The sequence below is a fragment of the Eleginops maclovinus genome, chromosome 23 (assembly GCF_036324505.1).
Source record: "Eleginops maclovinus isolate JMC-PN-2008 ecotype Puerto Natales chromosome 23, JC_Emac_rtc_rv5, whole genome shotgun sequence".
In the NCBI taxonomy this organism is placed as follows: Eukaryota; Metazoa; Chordata; class Actinopteri; order Perciformes; family Eleginopidae; genus Eleginops; species Eleginops maclovinus.
This window is the reverse complement of record NC_086371.1, coordinates 2022085-2037707: the sequence shown is the minus strand read 5'-3', so window position 1 is coordinate 2037707 and position 15623 is coordinate 2022085. Positions and strand designations below refer to the sequence as shown.

General features: G+C 42.2%; 1 long non-coding RNA gene across 1 annotated transcript; it reads right to left on the bottom strand.

Annotated features, from left to right (window-relative positions):
• Positions 1–11457: 11457 nt before the first annotated feature.
• LOC134860062 (uncharacterized) lies at positions 11458–13791 on the bottom strand. Its single transcript, XR_010165191.1, has 3 exons — positions 13734–13791; positions 13283–13482; positions 11458–12302 (listed from the first exon to the last, which is right to left on the bottom strand). It is a non-coding gene; the product is annotated as an uncharacterized LOC134860062 (long non-coding RNA).
• Positions 13792–15623: the final 1832 nt, after the last annotated feature.

Below are 15623 nucleotides of genomic sequence, written 5' to 3'. Positions count from 1 at the left end.
CCTTTAGAACGTGATTAGATGATGTATTTTCCTTGTTTATTAAAGACCTAATATTAAAGTCTCGACCAAAGAGGTGAACAGACAGAAAAGTCTCAGTATTTCCTTCCCAGCCATAACTGAAATGTATTTCTGTTCTCTGAGAGTCGGATCCCCTGCCAACCAACTTGAAACCAACAATGCTGTTTAATACGGATCCAGCCTGCAGACACACATCCAAAGGTCACGCTCAACAACAACAGACACCTCAGCGCTCTTCAGAGACACACAAATGATCCTGTGCTGCCTCTGTTGTGCTGGAAATGATAGCTGTGGAACTAACAGTCATGTTTGTGCCCTAAAAATGTCACTTTTGGGGGTCAGTTTGAAGCAAGATAAAGAAAGTGTTGCAGACAGATATACAGAGCAGTCTAAATCATGCCAGGTTGTTCTGGGACGAGTTGAATGCAGACACAGGTGCATGCACGCCTCGCGATACAGAACTGGCTGGATAATTGGATGAAAACCACCTGAAACCATAGCACAGTTTGAAAACTGATGTTTAGGTAAATAATTGTCGAAACAAAAAAGGACTTAAGGAATGAAATGAACAGACATACATCTTGTGTCCGGACTGTGAAATATATTTTCAGTTATGGATACAGATCTGACGCATGTGCAGTTATTGTTTACTGAGGTACATTTTTAACCCTTAAGATATCCAGCAGCAGTACATTTAAGTCATTCAAATTAACTCCACCCTAAAGATTTGTGGTGACCACATTAGTGCATCAATTATCCTAAAACCGTCAAACAGGTATAGATCATTTGAAATTGGACATTAGTTTTGGTTCTCTATGTTTATTTTGATGCCAATACTTTTGTACTTAAACTTTTGGTCAGATTTCGATGGCTCCCAAAGGATTGTTGACATCCACCTGGATTCACCTTCTCCTTATTTATAGACACGTGCATCAGGACTACCTACGCATGTTGTAATATATTTTTTATTTACACGCAGCATTTGTTGCACGTCTGTCCGTCCTGGGGGAGCGATCCATTCCATGTTCCCCTGTTAACTGTTTTGTTTCTTTGGGAGAGGTTCCTTGTCCGATGTGAAGGCCAAGGAGCGAGGGGGTCGTATTCATATTCTGTATGAACTGTGAAGTCCACTGAGACACACTTTGATTGGTTGATTGAATGCAGGACTTTTCCCAATCTAGTAGAGCTAATTTACCTCTGATAGTTTCCTCACATTTGGGTAAAAACAAAAGATGTGATATTACTTCTCCACTGTTTTGTGTCTGATGATCAGTATGTTTTGCATCGTCCTATGGCGAAAAAGTATTAATATTGAGCAGAAACACAGCGGCTGTGCCTCTGCCGCTGCAGGTGTCACGTGACTTGGCAACAACGGCAGCATTCAACACTTCCAATTACTAACATCACACACAAACACACACCTATTGAAGTTTCATTTTGTCAAGTTCATTGATGTGCCAGATGAAGTGCGATGTCCGCTGAGAGTTAAATCCTGGGACGGCCAATCAGCACGTCAGATCCTAATTTAATTAATAACTCCTCTGTCTAATTAGCAGGCGCTGGGCTGCGAGGAGAAACAGCTGCAGTCACCTGAGCTTCTGCACCATCCCCGAGAAGATGAAAACGACAACACGAGTCTCGAGGGGGTGCTGGCGAAATGTGTGTGTGTTTCCAGAGTGTAGAGGTGCTGATCAACTGTAAATCCTCAGGGTGTTACGTGTGTTTTCCAGCAGCAGGAGAACGGTGTTATCTGCTGGCCTCGAGAATGTTCTCTGGTGGTAACAGAAGTAAAAACCCCAAAAAAGATGGCGCCGGGTGTACCGGGGGGATTCGACTGACAAGTTGTGGAGATGGGTAAGCGCGGCTTGTCAACGCTCGCCGTCTGGTTGTGAGAGTAATTAAAAGTGGTGGAGCTGGCCCGATCTCACATCCAGAGGTGATAGTATCATCAGGGTGTGGAGATAAAAACTCCAGAGCACGAGGAAACACCTCCAGAGCCGGAGCCGGGGGGGGTCGATGCTGGTGGAGATGCTCCTAATCCAAACTCCTCTGGTGTTTCTAAAAGTTTGAAACGTATCGAGAAAATAGACCAGAAGACAGAAACAATGATACCACAACTAGCCCTATATTCACAGCATAGGCTACAGATGAGGGGGTGCTACCTCACAGCCTGGCGTCATGGAGGCCCCGCCCACTTTAGAGTGAAAACAAAGACTTGGCGTGAAGTGGAAGAAATAGTTTTAGATCATCGATCAATCAAAAACTTTATTCATCCCAGGGGGGAATTATGTTTCTGGCAGGCTGTCCTCGTCATCACAGAGACCTTCTGAAGACTCACGATGAAGACATGCGGACCCAAACAGTCCGGAAGCCATCAAGGGAGATGTTGTTGTTGCTACCGTGTCGTGTATTATACGTCAATCAACAAAAAAGTACGGTCAAATAAAATATCTGTGTCTCCAGGATAAACGGACAGAGATCGTAATCGATGAGGCTAACGGGAATCGTAAACAGTTGTAATGTTGAAGTCAAAAGAGTGACTATGGCGGCCAAATACCCAAGCCTGGCTTCCTGCTGTGATTTTGATAATAAAGTCCATACGGTTTTGTTTGTTCTATCGGGTTAATATATAAATCAAAGATAGCTTTAGGAGGACCAGAAACACTAGCTCACCCTCTGTGATTCAGCCCCAGCATGCAACAGGTGACCTATACACACAAACCACAACCGTGTGACAGTCACTCAACAAAAGTGCTCAACAAATACAAATGAAAGTGGTGATGAAGATGCTGGCTCCTACAGTGGCTGAATATGTGAAAATATAAAATGTGAATAAATGAACGGACACCCATCCCCTATTGATTTTAACCTAAAATGTGTATTTGAGTAGAAATGTTGATGTGTTTATCCCAAAATCACTGAGCACTTAACTAATTGACATCTAAATGAAACATCTGTTTACGATATTGTACTGTCTTTATATTTCATTACATGGCACAGCAACAACAACAATAGAGCTGGAGCTGATCCTCCCTCTAGAAATGCGGTGTTTCACATCTCATGGCAATAAAACCCTTATCGTTCCACACAAGGCATCTCATATTCTGAGAGTTAAAAAGTGCCTCGAATGGAAAGGGTTCGTCCTCTGGGGATGGTGAATGTTCCCGGCAAATGTCATGTTTGTAATGCCATATTAGATCACACAGTGCGCCGGGCAGCAGAGCACATTTAAATATAATGCTGGTCCCACAGAGACATGGAGGTCATAAAGATTTCATCCTCATGAATATCTACAGCAGCTTTTATGGAAATCACCCTGCTTAGGCTCAGTCACCATGGGGGTAAAAACACAGAATAATAAACTGCATCTGACCACATTATTTGCTCTGTATTTTTTTCTGGAAGAAGCCACAGATCGAGAGCGAAATCCTCCACAGCAATAAGTGACAAACAGGGATTCACTTGTTAAAACTGACAGTGATAAAAACCCTGGGATGGCGGGAGGCCCCTGCCTGACTTCCTGCTGAACAAACAGATATATCAGCGACGTTCAAGTGCCCACCACTCGCCTCCTCCGTCAAGTTGCTTGATGTCGCCTGAAGTGTGAAGCAGACCCCTGTGACTCGCTGTTATAGAGACGGCAATGAAACCAGCGATGGCACTCCTGACAAGCTCCTGCTTCAAAGGAAATCTCCCCCCTCTGTCCTTCTCCGGTTCCTCCATATGCATGGGAGCTAAGTGTACAGGTGAAGTGGGAATCGCTTGAAAAGGAAATTGAAATGCAACCAAGCTGGGGACCGGAGCGGAAATAAAAAGATGTGCAGACTGAAGTGCGTGTGCTGCTGCTGCTGCGGGTGATTATCATTACGGCTTTTCGGAAGGCTGATGGACTCGCTTAGTTCTGGTCTGCAGACCTGGAGCTAGCAGGTAGGATGTTAGCGGGGAGCTAAAAGGATCAAATCATAGGGGGGGGATCAGCACAGAGACACCAGGCTGCACCGGCCTCCAAACACAACATCCAACTGAGAAATAACACAACCAGAGATTCAGGATTTGTGAAAAATAGAAAACGTTTCTGTTGAAATTAAGACCTATAGTTATCCCAAGATAAATAAACCCATGCACAAACAACAACCACACTCAGGCATTAGGGGTGAGTTAAGTTTAGGGTTATAGGGGATTGCCTTTTGGGGTTTGGTGCCTTGCTCAAGAGGGCAAACTGTCACTCCCTCTACCAATTTAAAAACTGTAACTGGTCTGATCAGGAACTCTACAGACTGAGCTACTGCTGCCCAAAAATAGCTAAATGATTCACGATATTGGAGGAACTGATAATTAATGCATCATTATTTTTGTTCTTTAAGTTTTTATACATTTATTTTCAAACATAATTTCACTAATAATCTGTTTTTACAATAAAACATGAACCCCCCCCCCCCCCCAACGAGAGTCAACATCCTTAACAAAGACAGTCAAAAACATTACGTCACCTTTCTGAATCGTAAGCAAATCTGTAGTTTTCTCAGACACACTTTGAAAGTTGTTCACCTTTTAAATGTTGAAGGACGGGGTCCCATACCTGTCTAAAGTCTCCTTTACTGTTGTTCATTCTATCTATCAAATATCCAAAGGAGGACTATTGCATCACATTACGATTTTAATCATCTGTTATTTAAGAATGTGATATTTTATATTGAGTTTTGTCTTTATGGTTAAGATTTCGAACCAGACCTCTTCCAGTGTCAGGTACTTTGAGGAAACAACAGTCCATGGGAGTTCTGCTGACTCACTGACGTAGGTATGACTAAGAGAATCAAACTATACTTTAGTAGCTGCTGCTTTCGATGACCCTCCGGCGAGGCAAACAAATGGCCTCCCGGTGAGAACCAGCTATGGTTGTTTCTGGCCGTTAGTCGTCGGTTCTTCTCCAGTGGATAACAACACGACTCCCAGACAGCCGACACAGGTGAAACACACTGCGTCCAACACGGCCGCGGCGCCTGTCAATCACGTGCACAGGAAGTGGAAAAATCTGTGCTTGACCTTGCCCTCTCTTCCAGCGCTTCGTGAGCTCTGTGGAGATGTTTGGGAGCGGCGAGGGTCCGCAAGCAGCCAGACTGCTGAGGCGGCAGGAAAAAAAGGAGGGCAGCGCTGGAGGAGCACGCCTCCGCCGCCACGTGAATTTGCTGAGAGAGCATTTCAAGGCTTTGAAATTAACGTTGATAAAGTAGGCTGAACCCCCCCCCCCCCCCCCCCCCCCCCTTTTTCCCTCATGCCTAAAGCCTTGTGTGCTAAATCACAGAGGGGCGGGCTCAGTCTGCGTTAGACTGAATGGGTGCAGCGGCCTCAATGTTAAAAATACAGCGAGTCGGGGACATGGCATCCCCCGAAACACCTGCTGACTTAGAAAACCAACCTGAGGAGGGAAAGTTGGAAAGGTACAGAAAGGAAACCAAGCACCCAATCCTTCTGCTGAAGGACCAACATCTTGAAGCCATATTTCTTCTGAACATCGATTCAGAGTCGATGTCAGAGCAGAGCAGCCGACACTTTTTAATGACCAAATCTGGAGGAAATCGCTGTGTACAAAAAGCTTTATACAGATCTAAATGACTCAGGGGTGTTTGGTTGTCGGCAGCTCTTCATCCTTTGGTTTGTCTGCAGAAACACAAACAGTGTAACCACACATTATCTCCCCACCACTTTTTCTAACAGATTTAAAAACCACTTCTGCATTATGTCCCCCCCTAAATCAATACCTACTGTATAGACTCTACACACTTACAGTACTCAGTTTGACAACTAGTGCAGTAACTATGCTACGCTGCTAATAAACTAATCCCTATTCCTTTCGACAGTACTCTATTCATCAGACAGTGTATAGATGCTTGTATCTTCAGTCGACTGTATGTTCCTTCTGTAATCTCTAATACTGGTTTATTTCTACTCTTTTAATTTCTAATTATGTTCTGTTTTATGCTGCTGCAACGTACACATTTTCCAGTTTGGGATCAATAAAGAACCTCTTATCTAATGCTGTTCAATCAATACCACTATTAAATGTGTCGCAGGTCCAAACTGCACCACGGGTTTACAGAAATACACCCAAAACGTTTGAACAGTCCTCCAGATTGTACATGCTCTCTTGTGGAAAGTCTTTGTGCACGCCATTTTCAGAGCATTTTTAAGAAATGATCCTAACACAAAGTGGTGGGTCCCCAGTGTCCCCAGTATAAATACCACCTATGACTGTAACACACACTCACAACAAAGGTCCACTATGACATGAGGTAAGATAAAGAGTTCAAAACATTTGACCGTACGATGTTTACTCAAGTTCTGTATGCTACGACGGTACAATTCAGAGTACACTTGTACTTTACCTGACCTACTTGTACTCAACTACCTCTTGTAAACCTAAATTGAACTTTTATCTGACAGCTCTAATAACTTTCACTTTTGGTACTATAGTTATATTTTGATGTCAATACTTCAAAGACGTTTTTCAACATTCTTACAACTTTTTTACGGCTTTCACTTTCTCTTGAGATTTGGAATTCAGGACTTTTAACAATTTAGTTTTGCTTTCCTATTTTAAGTCGAGACTTCTTCCAACACTGCGTTCGTCGTCGTACACAGGTATTCTTTGTAAACGTACCTTTCTCTAAGCTCGTTGTGACTCGCAGGTGATGTAATGAATGCACAATAAACCCATTGAAATCCATCGATACATCTCCTTAACGGGTGTTGTTTACAGTAGGAATACGTTGATGTTTTCCGTGTTGTTGTGGAGGTTAAGAGTCAGAGTAAAGTTGCCCGGTGACACATCACACCTCTGCCCTACTTTACCTCCCAGTGACATGATCTGGGTGATTTATCGTGTAAATGTGTTTGGTGGACTTTCTGCTGAGATTGCAGAACATGATGTAAGCACAAAGAAACCCAGTGACGGGTATTAATGACGTCAGGAGGGTCCATATATTATCACACGTCCCACTGAGGCAAAGTCATAATCGTTCAGCCTGGACAATGTGACTGATTTGAGCAGATGGTGAAATAGGTCAACGGTGAGCTGGGTGTATTTTGTTGTTTATCAAAACAGTTTACCGTGCAAAAGGGTCTCAGTAAAAGAGGCCCTATTGCGCTTTTTGTGTGCATGTAATGCTGCGTTCCAGTTGAATCCCAGTCAGAAATTTCAACTGGAAGGCCCCCTCAGGTCGGACTTCCTACTCGGAAACTCAGAGATGCCTCGCCATACCCCAGTTCAACTTTCAATGCGCACACAACATGGCGGCCCAGCGCGTGAACAGTCAGTAAACACGTTGATCACATAACATTTTTAGCTCTTCGGTTTTATTTCTGTCACATTAAATCACCTGTACATAAAGTACCACCCATCTTCTATCTGGAGATATGTTGCTACGATATTAGTATGCACAAAATATGACACAGAGCTGTTATCAACCGGTATACTGGAATACTTCAAATAGCCTAGTGTAAAATACTGTAAGGGTGTTCCAAATAGTTTGCTCTATGATACCGGAATTTTTTTTACATACATACATATTTTAACTAGATTCGGCCTTAAACATTAGTATACATGTTTCAAAACAGTGTGTCAGCTCTGTAGTTTTCTATTTATGTGGACTTTTTAAAGTGGACTGCATATTTGTTCAGTAGCTTTTGGTATTCGGCAACAGCAAATACAACAACAGCCTTCCTGCCAGCGTCCATCTTTTCCGACTTGTGTTACTGGAACGCGGTCAACTCGGATGTGACGTCACTCCCAGTTCCGACCTCCGAGGTAAATGGAACGCGGCATTGATGGTCTGCAAAGATGAATATCCCTGTGTTAGCTCCCGAGGGAGTTTCTCTCCCACACATTCCACCATGCCTGAAACGCCTCCATTGGACTCCTTTGTTTACTTCCAGAACTAAGTGACATCACTATGAAACCCTCACGCTTCTACTGGCTAGCGCTCCAACACATATCAGCTAAGGGGCGGGACATCTCCAAGGGGTTGAGCAATCACAGCTGAGCCGGCCAGCTAACCAATCACAGCAGACGGGGCTCTGGTTTCAGACAGAGGGTGAAAAGAGGAGCTGCAGCACAGGCAGTATGAACATTAAAGCATGGAGACATGTCCCAGGAGAGATGCTTTTACAATAATACTTATCAACAGTTGGATAATACTGGTAGAAGTAACCCCTAACGACATCAGGAATTTCCCACTGAGGCATTCATTAGGTGATATTCAAGTTTGATTAAAACTCAAGTGAGATTTTAACTGATATTGCAATTAACTGCTGCACCATTATTCTCATCCATCATTGGAAAAACTGATTAAAAAGGTCATGGTGGGATTTTTGGTGCCTGTAGAATATAATTAGTAGGCCAGCATATCCCTGCATCACCAAAATACTCTTTAATTAGCCTTTAACAAATATCGTGTTTCTCTGAATTCAATTAAGGACTTGTCCATATCGCGAATTGGACGAAATTTCGATGGATTGTGCAGCTGTGCGGCTTAACCGAATGTCACTTTTCACTAAAACAGCGTGGTGTCATCTGCAAACTCTCTGAATGAGGATATTAAAACGGGCACTGTGTGTTAACATGTCTTTTAGCCGCCCCAGCAGTCTCTCTTCCACAGGGGCTTTTAAAAGCATAGGTGGGATGAGAGGTGGGGGGCACCCAGTGGGGGGTAAACACGCCTTCGGGTGCGGGTGCACGTCGAGAGACACAGCGCGACCTTTACAATAACGGTTGATGAACGACACCAGCTGAGAGTTTGCCCTTTCCCCACCTGTGTGTGAAACCCTGCTGAAAATAATCATTTCCTTTCCTCTCTCTACTCACTCCGTCTCTGAATCGACTGTGCTGCGTTGTGCTGAGCCATTAGTGTAATGAAAGGAGGAATAATTCAGAGCCGGTTATGCTGACTATACATTAGAAGACATTTACACACACTCACATTTATCAACAATCTGCTGTAAGTCATTTTTCTTCAGTGTGAGAGGTGAACACAGCAGAAATACAAACACACACACACACACACACACACACACAATGGATTATTGTCCAAACTTAACTTCCTGTTGAAGAATGACCCAGGTGCTCAAACCCAGCAGCAACGCTCAGCACTTTTTTATTGAAGATGCCAGTGGCTGAGCTCACAAACATCTGTTAGGATCCAAATAACTACACCTATAATATATTATAACACAGCTGAGTTGAACACTTGACAGGAAGTAAACACTAAAGGGAACAGCAGAAGACAGACAGACAGACAGACAGACAGACAGACAGACAGGAAGTAAACACTAAAGGGAACAGCAGAAGAAGACAGACAGGAAGTAAACACTAAAGGGAACAGCAGAAGAAGACAGACAGGAAGTAAACACTAAAGCGAACAGCAGAAGAAGACAGACAGGAAGTAAACACTAAAGGGAACAGCAGAAGAAGACACAGGAAGTAAACACTAAAGCGAACAGCAGAAGAAGACAGACAGGAAGTAAACACTAAAGGGAACAGCAGAAGAAGACAGACAGGAAGTAAACACTAAAGCGAACAGCAGAAGAAGACAGACAGGAAGTAAACACTAAAGGGAACAGCAGAAGAAGACAGACAGGAAGTAAACACTAAAGGGAACAGCATAAGAACACAGACAGGAAGTAAGCACTAAAGGGAACAGCAGAAGAAGACAGACAGGAAGTAAACCCTAAAGGGAACAGCAGAAGAAGACAGACAGGAAGTAAACACTAAAGGGAACAGCAGAAGAAGACAGACAGGAAGTAAACACTAAAGGGAACAGCAGAAGAAGACAGACAGGAAGTAAAACTATGAAATATTAGACATTTATTGGAGCCCTAGAGCCCTGTTCTACAAACCCTGTTTAATGCAGATTTCTTTTTAATTTAATGTTGGAAAGAATCCACCTGGATGATTAACGCTATTTTAAGTTATTAAAAGTATTAAGAAAATAAATGGAGGGTGGTCTGCTGGGTAATTTAGTAGCCTTTACCATGGCAGCTTCAGAGGAATATCCAGCAGTTCCTCTTCGTCTCCCTCTGACTCCGACCCTTTCACTCTGAGGCCGTTTATCACATAAGAAAAGAGACTGTTATATGCAGCTCCTGGAGGCTTTTCTCTACAGTGGAGTTGCACTGACCATACCTCTACAGTATTTGAAGTGTGTTTTTATTGGCCCTGGCATCTATCACCATCACTTCCCGCTGGTCTGCTTGTCAAACACACCATGATCTGTTTCTAGCTGCTGGGTTACAAAAATCCCTGCTGGCATCTTCGCACATCAGAGTCCAAGCAGAGGTTCAATCTGCTTGAACACACACACACACGACACACATCTCCTCCCAATTGAAAACCAGCTGCCACGCATCAGTGATGGGCAGGTCAGCGGCGGCAATGAAGGACAACATCATTAAGCTCGATATCAGCGGCAGCAAAGCAAACAGCCTGTCCACTGTCATCAGGGTGATGCATTGGCACTCGCCGCCAAGAGGACATTTTAATTGTGTCCAAACACACATGCTGACATGCAAACAAACACACACACACCACTGAGGACCCTGGTGTGTGTGTGTGTGTGTGTGATGCTGCAGTTGGGTGGTTTGCCGAACAAACCTGTGTATTGTGTGAGGCTTTTTTTAATGCTATTGAACGCTCGGTCACACACAATGCATGTTGTCTGAGATCAATTCAGGGGTAACCTTGTGCGGATGAACTTTCCCATGGTGCATTTGGAGAGCTTGGCTGAATGGAAACAATGGGTTCCACACAACGGCAGATGTGAGGTAATCAGAATATTCTGGGTAAATTAAATCAGGGCTGCAGTTAATGTGGATTTCAATTTGCCAGGAATGATTACTGTCATTTTCTGACGTGCCGTTTAGTCTGTGACGTGTCCAAAATGACAAATGATTTTTCAAGAATCACCAGAGTTTGAAGCAATTCTTTAAACTGATGTCTATTAAGTCCAAAAAAACCCTAGAGATGTTCAGTTTACAGAGTTATAAATCACACTGCTGATGCTGGAAACAGATAAAAGTTTGGTTGTTTAACTTCATACTCAACATGTCACATTAAAAGTCAGAGCGGAGATGATCAGGATCTCTACCAGTAGATACAACTACTTTGTCCTGATGATTTAAAGCTTTGGGTTGAAGAAAAACCAAGATCCTGCACTGCTGTTTTCAACAAAATGAAACTTATTATTCTATAAATCTTTGTATTTATAACTTTGATGAACGGTAGGTCACAGCTGAAAGTCTTTTCTGAAAACTCTGATGGATTTTTAAATGATATGAATAGAAATGATGGAAAAATATGAAAAAAATGTTGGAATAAACAGAATATTTGGTGTAATCACAAAAGACCCAACATTTGAATATAATACATTGTAATATACAACTCTTTATTGAAAAATGCAATTTAACATTGTAATTCTGCTAGTAATCCCTCATGTTTAGCCATATAACAGTTATCTGACTAAGTCTTGTTTAAGGGAATACTGTAGCCTGTATTTTGGTATCCTGATTACGTAATCCTGCTTCAACCAACACTCTCAAAGCCTGTGTGTATGCTTAGCCTTTTCCTATCAAGCATTAGTATACAGTTCATCTGCACAGTCCTGGGAATGAATGGCGATTTTAGCAGCCGTTTTTTGGTCCAATAGGAGAGGAAGCTTTAGTAATGCTAATGCTAACATGCTAAAGCAATGGAGATTGATCAGAACTGTGATGGATTTTTAAATCATTCTAAAAATATGAAAATGTTATGTCGGAATAAACAGGAGCTATGGTGTAATTGCAAAAATAACCATAATACATTGGGTCAAGGGTCGAGTGCAAACATTTAACCAAAAGAAAATTACAAAATACAAGAAAAAAGATGTCATAATTACATTTGCTGAGAAAACTGGGCCTCAGTAAGTAAAATATTTCAGTATTTTGCCTGTTTATGGATAATTCCTATTATTTCCCCCCACATTTACACATCAGACTGCAACAACAGCAGACCTGTGTCCGTCGTACATCAGTCGGTGACAATGATCCATTATTACACGGCGTAAAACAAGAGCAGGGTGTAAATATGAGCATAATATCAGCAGTGTTTGTGAAGATTGCATGGCTTTATGTAAAAATTGTGCCATTATTTCCCAGGCCTTCTTCAAAAAAACAAAAGGATAAATATGTCCATTTTCCCCAACTTTGGTCACATTTCATGCTGTTCTCTCGCTTTTCATTTCACGCTCTGCTTCAGCCTATTTATAGATGAGACGGAGGAGGGAGGGAGGAGGCCATTACTGACAGGAACTAACCTGTGTGTGTGTGTGTGTGTGTGTGTGTGTGTGTGTGTCATACAGTCTCATATAGAGTTAACAGTCTGCATTGTGCATTGCAGTCAGTTCATCCTAAACATCAAATTCTAGCTAAATTCTAATTAAATGTTCCTCCAAAAATGTGATTTCCTTATGTTTACGTCTCTTAAAATGTCTGACTTTGACTCTACTGAATTGTATCCGTGCAAAGTTTTGACATTTATTTTAAAGGGGCTTTCACGACACCCAAGGACACCGTGCAATTCATAAAATACTCTTAAAGGTTAAGAGATAGACGGGTTAGGGAGATGTCTGTGCACTTTCCGGTTCTCTGAGATTTAAGCCTTCACCAGGCACCCTAGATTGTTGAACATTTCTTAAATTGTATGACTTTTTCATATGCAAACGCTAAAAAAGAAACCTCCTACAATTCATAGCAGTCAAACAGAGAGTCAGTTAGCATTAGCATAGTGAAACCGTGAGTTAGCATTAGCATAGTGAAACTGTGCGTTAGCATTAGCGGAGTGAAACCGGAAGTTGGCATTAGCGGAGTGAAACCGGTAGTTGGCATTAGCGGAGTGAAACCGGAAGTTGGCATTAGCGGAGTGAAACCGGAAGTTGGCATTAGCGGAGTGAAACCGGAAGTTAGCATTAGCATAGTGAAACTGTGAGTTAGCATTAGCGGAGTGAAACCGGGAGTTAGCATTAGCGGAGTGAAACCGGGAGTTAGCATTAGCATAGTGAATATTTTGACAGCAAGTGCAGTTTTCTTTTACAAAAATGGAACCCTTGGCGCGTCCTTCCCCGCTCTACCAAAATCCCACTACATATTATTGTATGTTGCACAGCTATTTACGTTGTCAGTTACAAGCTAACAAGCTAACAAACGATGTAAGCAAATGAATCATGCTAACTGCCCTTACCATGTGTGCCAGTGTAGCTGGTCTGGGCCTGCTTCTCAGCAGACCCTTGCTACGACTCTGCGTTGTGTTGAGCGTGTTTGATGGACAAGGAGATTCGGTTGTTGTCTTTAACCGAAACTGTGGCGTATTTATTCCTCTGCATGAAATAAACACAATAATGCAGCAGCATTAATACAGATGGACGTCTGCAACACACCAGTCTGTGGTGGGGAAAAGACGCCATTAAACATGCTGCAGGTGCTGTGTGTGAGTCCTCACAAGTGCTGCTAAACAGTACACTTAACTAAAAGTTTGCTAAAACACTCAAACTTCTGCAAAGCAACTACACAGCAACACATTAGCACCATGGAATGATATTATAACCTTGTTTCACAGTTTAAGATTATATAAACACCTGTAAACATCATTTAGAACAGAAATCTACAAAGAGCACATGACAAACTCTCCTCACCTCAGTCTGCCATCAAACACCTGAGTGAGAGAGAGTGCAACGCAGGTAGATGACGTCACTGCCGAAAGTGAAGACTTCAAAATAAAAGCATTAGCTCCCAAAACGCTCTTTTGTAGTAACCATACCAAAATAAAAGTGACAATAAATAATATTGGAACAATAAAATAAAACGTGAGGATTATTGGTGGAATGCATTCCTGTATATGTATATACCTGCTACACCAGTGCCAGTATCTAAGAAGCTAACAACCAAGACAAATGAAACATTCTATCTGCTCTTACAATATCAACCACTGTCAGTTAGAAGCTAAGAAGCTAACAAACAATGTAAACAAATGAAACATGCACTTACAATGTCAGCTCTGCCAGTAGCTAACAAGCTAGCAACAAAGACTAAAGAAACATGCACTAACCAACTACATCTGCATTTACGCCTCTTATCTACTATCATCTGACAGCCACAGATGTACTTGCACATACATCCATGACCTGATTCATACATGTATGGTTTAATCTCTTCAATGTCTGTAACTAAATATTGATCATAGAGTATTTTTACGTACTTAAAATGTCTCTTTGGTGGATCTTTGAAGAAATAACCGATTTCATTTCAGAGTTCCAGAAAAGCACATCTGGAAGCATCAGTAAATGTGATCCTAGCTCCATCAAACAACACCACATCTGAACAGCTCTAAAGCAGTCGGATTCAAATGTCTTTCATTATTATTCTCTCCGTTTACTCTGTGCTCTCGGAGTATTGAACCTGTACATTTTCCGAGAGGGAGGGACAAAGGAACCTTTATTGGATCCACATGTTAAAGACTTACAGCCCGGGGGTGTACATGTGGATAGCTTTACGAGCATCACACTATAGGGGGAGTTTATGGATGTGGTTGAAGGGAGTAAGGTACAGTAACTACACTCAGGGCAATATTTTCATCGCTTGGCATGTGCTTTGTGATTTCCTGATTGCTTTTTGTATTGATGTTCTTATGGAATGTGGTATTGTCTATTTGGACCCTGCCAACTACCATCACAGGTGTGATTTATTCCATGTCATTTTAGCCCCCAGTCAAAGTCCGGCGACTGAAAGGTTTGGCTTTTTTTATGAATATTTGACTCTTCATCCCTTAGTTGATTCCTTTAGGCCGCTGTCCACTGATCCTTATTCATTATGTACATGTTTTCCATTGTTAAGTAACCAATTCATCCACAGTTATTTGGGTTTTGTTGACCCTAGCATTAGGACAGGGCTCAAAACTGAAAGGTAAACAATCCCATCCAACATGGACATACAAACACTGCAACAGATTCAGAGTCCCACCATAACGTGATAAGTCTATCCAGCTCTTGGTTTTTGCCAAGAAGGCTTCGCTGTGCAACTCTATTCTTCAATTCAGGACCTTGAAGCATGCAGGGACGGTAATCTGATCGTGGGAATCTTTGGGAACCTGTGGGAACCAATATATCATATCAGGTTGAGTAAAATGGCTCCATGTAGCGCCGCTAGCTAGCAGGTGAGGTAACCATGGAAGAATTTGCACCAAACCTCACTATAGACAGGGCCTACAGACTAAAAGTTGTCTAAATGAAAGCCAGAGAGAAATTTCAGCAGCACACCGACAAACTGAAGATTGGCAATGGTTTATTCGAGACTTGTTTCTGTAAAATGTATTCTCATCCTGCAAGTATTCCACATTTTTAGAAATGTAACAGTAACCTGATTACCCCTTTGTTTCAACATACCTGTGAGGGAATGCTTCACCCAGTTTTTTTGGTGTCCTGTAATCAATTTTTCCCCCCAAACCTAACTGTATAATAAACCCTTTTTCTATCAAACATTAGTGTATGTATGCACTGTCCTGTGGTCGTTCTTTGGTCCAGTAGGAA